At 34.6% G+C, this 5,541-nt stretch overlaps 1 pseudogene; it reads right to left on the bottom strand.

Annotated features, from left to right (window-relative positions):
- Window positions 1-623: 623 nt before the first annotated feature.
- Window positions 624-4,767, bottom strand: LOC149467874 (uncharacterized; annotated as a pseudogene).
- Between the last annotated feature and the right edge of the window lie 774 nt (window positions 4,768-5,541).

The following is a 5,541-nucleotide window of genomic DNA, read 5'->3' as shown; positions in this document are numbered from 1 at the left end:
CATGTGCTCCTTTGTGTAAGTGTCTGAAGTGTAGGTATGTCTGAATGAAGTGAAGTGTAGAGTAGATAATAGCTAACTGCTTCTCTTTCCTTGAAAAGCTACATACTTAAAATCCATGAGAAATTGAGTCCTCCCATTAACCTTTGTTTCAAATTCGCGGGCTCCTTAAACACTCCCCTAGTCACTCCCAGCCTAACTGAAACATGTGTTACTTATTCAAACCACCAAGTAATTATCATGATTGACATGCAGACTATGAAAGAGGTCTCTGAAGTTCTTATGTTACATACAATTGTCTGAATACATGATTTATGAATACAATTTAAACTCTCAGACTCATTATAAGAATTCAAAATAAGGTATACGTTACATAGACTAGGCTTAAAAGAAAACATGAATTTAAACCTCTACTGATTACCTAGCTCAGACACAAATAATTCACATCTGTGACCACTCAATTTCAAAACCTCGCATTCACATCCAATTAAGAGGGTATTCTCTGCCAGGCATATATCAGAACTTACTAAAGACCGAATTAAAGTTTAGATATTAAAAATTAATATTACATTCCCCTCTGAAATATGAAATTCATATTAATTTATATCAAGCACACATCATTTATATCACAAACACTCAGGTTTTTATTTCGTAATTTCAAATGTATCATTATTTGTAACTGAGTCAGCATAACCAGAAAGTATTTTTCTCTTAAGTATATTTTGTAATAGATTATCTCCTTTCGTAATTTCACTTCTAATTCGCTTATAGAAACTTCTCATTTTACACATTAAACATAGTTGGAATATAATACATAATATGATAATAATAAAAATAATTATTACAGGATGTAATAAAATATTTCCTGCTGCAGATGCAATTGAAGTTTTTCCCAACATTGATACAGTACGTTTAAATTTTGACCACCAAGAATGACCTGAAAATTCAGACCATTCATGTTCTATATCTTTTAAACTCCCTTGTTCATGTTTAAATAATATTTCTGCTTTTTGGAGTTCATCTGATAAAGCTATCAGTAAACCTTCATCTTTTTGAATAACATTTGCCCAATCTCTCCATGGGAATTCATCCACTTGAGATATATTGTACTGTATGGGAAGAGCACTTACATTTTTCATAAGCATGTTTGTTAAATTCATTCTCATCCCATTAACACTTATTGCTAAAATATCTCCTTCTATACAGAACAAACCTCGACTTAAGTTTTCTGTATGTGTACAAGAAGAGAAGAAAGAGTGAACCCTTTCTGAGTTAGACATAACTTGAGATTAACTCAGAAGTGGTTTTAACCTTTTCTATCCTTGCTGAACATAGAGTATGGTTATGGTAACAAGAATGAAATATACCTTTGTCTTGATTAGGTAGACAAATAACTTTAAACTGAAATTGTAAACATGAAGACAGATCTAATTGTTCTAACTCAAACGTATTATCAGTAAATGCAAAATCTGTATATTGCAGATGATAATATAGTAACTGTGTGTTGCTAACTGGTAATCCCAAGACAGTGATTGGAACCAACATTTGTTCTTTTCCTGCTACAGGAATCATTGAAGAACTATAGCATATGTTCTGATAACATCCAATCCACTTATTTACCCACAGATCAGTATGGTTTATGGCATATACATACTCTCTTGGTAAATTTGGTACAATACCTAGAGGAGTTATTCCACTTTGAAAAGCTTGAGCTATTATTTTAAAATTTGTGGAATATTCCATCTGAATTTCTAAACATGCTCTGGCTATATGGGAATGCTGTTCACTTGACATTAAATTAAGAGTAATATTCTCTAAATGTAATATAGATGGACCCATAATATTGGCTGTTTTAATCACCATATTTTCCAATATCTGATTCAAGTTTCTTTGTACTTTAATGCTATTGCTTCCCACTAAACCAGCTGTCTCGAGATCAGACTTTAATGTACTAATGTCCATACTATTTGTAATACTTCCAATAGTACCAACCCCTCCTAAAATACCTTCAACTATACCACGTTTATTCCTGTGAGGATTCCTAATATCAGTACCAAACCATCTTTCAATACCTAATTCCATGTTAACCAGATGTTCTTTACATTGTGGAAACCTTGTTGAGATTTTCCATTCTGAAATGTTAAAGTTCCACAATATAATAACAAACTTTCCTTCTCTCAAAAGAAGTCTGGTTTGGAAATGGTTAATTTGGAAGGGACTTGCTGGAATAAATTTCTTATCCGTACACTGTGTTCTTTTAGGGGATATTACAATTACATTTGTATTTACACATTTCTTTGGATAATTTTCTATTGATATGCAGCATTCATATATACAGTGGGGATCGAAAGTTTGGGTACCCCAGCTAAAAATGTGTATTAATGTGCATAAAGAAGCCAAGGAAAGATGGAAAAATCTCCAAAAGGCATCAAATTACAGATTAGACATTCTTATAATATGTCAACAAAAGTTAGATTTTATTTCCATCATTTAAACTTTCAAAATAACAGAAAACAAAAAAATGGCGTCTGCAAAAGTTTGGGCACCCTGCAGATTTAATATCTTGTACTGCCCCCTTTGGCAAGTATCACAGCTTGTAAACATTTTTTGTAGCCAGCCAAGAGTCTTTCAATTCTTGTTTGAGGTATCTTTGCCCATTCTTCCTTACAAAAGTCTTCCAGTTCTTTGAGATTTCTGGGCTGTCTGTCACGCACTGCTCTTTTAAGGTCTATCCATAGATTTTAAATTATGTTGAGGTCAGGAGATTGTAAGGGCCATGGCCAAACCTTCAGTTTACGCCTCTTGATGTAATCCCCCGTGGATTTCGAGGTGTGTTTAGGATCATTATCTATTTGTAGAAGCCATCCTCTCTTTAACTTCAGCTTTTTCACAGATGGCATCAAGTTACCATCCAAAATTTGCTGAAATTTTATTGAATCCATTTTTCCTTCTACTCGTGAGATGTTCCCTGTGCCACTGGCTGCAACACAACCCCAAAGCACGATTGATCCAACCCCATGCTTAACAGTTGGACAGAGGTTCTTTTCATTAAAATCTGTGCCCCTTCTTCTCCAAACGTACCTTTGCTCATTCCGGCCAAAAAGTTCAATTTTAACCTCATCGTTCCACAGAACTTGTTTCCAAAATGCATCAGGCTTGTCTATATGTTCATTTGCAAAGTTCAAACGATGATTTTTGTGGTGAGGACGTAGAAGAGGTTTTCTTCTGATGACTCTTCCATGAAGACCATATTTGTACAAGTATCTCTTTATAGTGGAATAGTGTACCACAACTCCAGTGTCTGCCAGATCTTTCTGGAGGGATCGTGCAGTCAAACGTGGGTTTTGAATTGTTTTTCTCACAATCCTGCGAGCTGTTCTGTCTGATATTTTTCTTGGTCTTCCAGATGTTGCTTTACCTTCCACTGTTCCTGATGACTGCCATTTCTTAATTACATTCCGAACAGAGGATATTGACATCTGAAAACGCTTTGCTATCTTCTTATAGCCTTCTCCAGCTTTGTGAGCGTCAACTATTTTCAGTTTCAGTTTTCTAGACAACTGCTTAGAAGAACCCATGGTGCTGATTGTTGGGGCAAGGTCAGATGAGTCTGGGCATTTAAAACCTTTCAGATTGACATCACCTGGTCTTCCCAGATGATGATTGAGAACAATCCATGGCACTGGCAGGTCTCAGCTTGGCAAAGGGGGAGTGCATGCTATAAATTCTGCAGGGTGCCCAAACTTTTGCAGACGCCATTTTTTTGTTTTCTGTTATTTTGAAAGTGTAAATGATGGAAATAAAATCTAACTTTTGTTGACATATTATAAGAATGTCTAATCTCTAATTTGATGCCTTTTGGAGATTTTTCCATCTTTCCTTGGCTTCTTTATGCACATTAATACAAATCTTTAGCTGGGGTGCCCAAACTTTCGATCCCCACTGTACCTGTATCATTAATAGATATAGTGTTTTGATGATACACAAAGTTATCATTATCCCAGTTCAAATTACCAAAAATAATTTATGGATAACATCAGTTTTATCATGAAGAAAACTTCCCAAAAATTCACCATTCCTTTTCCAAGTTAATAATGAATTTTGAGGTAGGTGTATTTGTGTACTACACATCAAATTCAGATTATCCTTTCCTTCTACGAGTCTTAATGATTGAGGAGATATTTTTATCTCTGGGACAATCAAATCTACCACAGTAACAATTACATTGACTTTAGTTTGAACCAAAGCTCTTGTCACTTGGAAATCCCATATTTTCACTATGTCCTCTTTTTCATTACCATTTATATTCAAATGTTCAGGATCAAGAAAGTGTGAATAACTTTGTAATTGATACCAAATATCTGTTTTAGAACTTCCTATTTTTCCAGTATTTAACATATCTATGGAAATATCTCCTGACCAAATAGTAGGTTCATTCTCCTTTAAAACTATTAACCAGTATCCCATATCTGATAAATTACATTCAAAGTTACTAGTTTCGTTATTGATCCTATAAGATCCTTGCATAGACTCTATTTTAGCTCTTACTTCAATATCATTACTATGAACGAAATACAATTCCGTACAACAAGTTCTTCCATAACCTATGCACACATATCCTAACAAGTCTTCAGCTGTATTAATGTTACTGTCTTTAGGAAAAAATCTTTTGTTCCTAATAAGTGTAATGTCTTTCTTATGTAGGGCTTCAGTCTTGTTAACTTCTGCATTGCTGGAAAAGTTTATGTTGTAGATTGCTAATATTGTCATTGTCACTAAGAAAAAGATCAATCCTGTGATGATGTCTTTCTTTGCTACTGCTTTGATTTTCCTTATGTTCTTTTGTTGTAATGTTTATTTTTCTCTGGAATCTGCGATTCTTTGTTCTTCCGGATTTTTGAAATCCATGTCTGCAAAAGAAATGCAGTATCATTATCTCGGTATAAACAATTTACATTGGTCACTGTGCACCCACATTGTTTGTTGTCTGCGCGCATTTTTTACTGAATTAAGAGGTCTTTGCAATTGTACCATTACTCCTTGAACATCCAAAATATCAAATAGACCTTCCCAATTGCTTTGCCATGGTCCAGTTTTTCTGAAAGTTTTTATCATTACTTGTCCTCCTTTTTCGAACTTAGAAGAATGTGGAGGAACCATTTTTTGCATTCGAGTAGCTGCATGTGGTACAATAGTGTTCAGATTGTCTTGCAACATCTGTAACCATTTTGTTTTTTCTATTGCCTCTTTTTGCGGCGTTGACAAGAATGGTTCATGGGGAAAAACAATACGCATTTTCCTTCCTGTCATTAAGTCAAAAGGAGAATACTGTGTTGCAGAAGATGTTGTACTTCTGACACTCATCAGAACCAATGGTACAGCATCAACCCAAGTATTTCCTCTGTCTAATAACATTTTTGCAAACCTTGAATTGACAGTCCTATTCATTCTTTCCACAATACCTGCAGATTGTGGATGATAGGGCACATGAAATCTCTGTATGTATCTCTGTTGTATAGCTAAGATTTTACACATTGCCTGCAT

The sequence above is a fragment of the Staurois parvus genome, unplaced genomic scaffold (genome assembly GCF_062004578.1).
Source record: "Staurois parvus isolate SC_StPar_1 unplaced genomic scaffold, SC_StPar_1.0 ptg000097l, whole genome shotgun sequence".
Taxonomy (NCBI): Eukaryota; Metazoa; Chordata; class Amphibia; order Anura; family Ranidae; genus Staurois; species Staurois parvus.
Note: the sequence above shows the minus strand (reverse complement) of the source record. Positions and strands in the feature narration are given on the sequence as shown.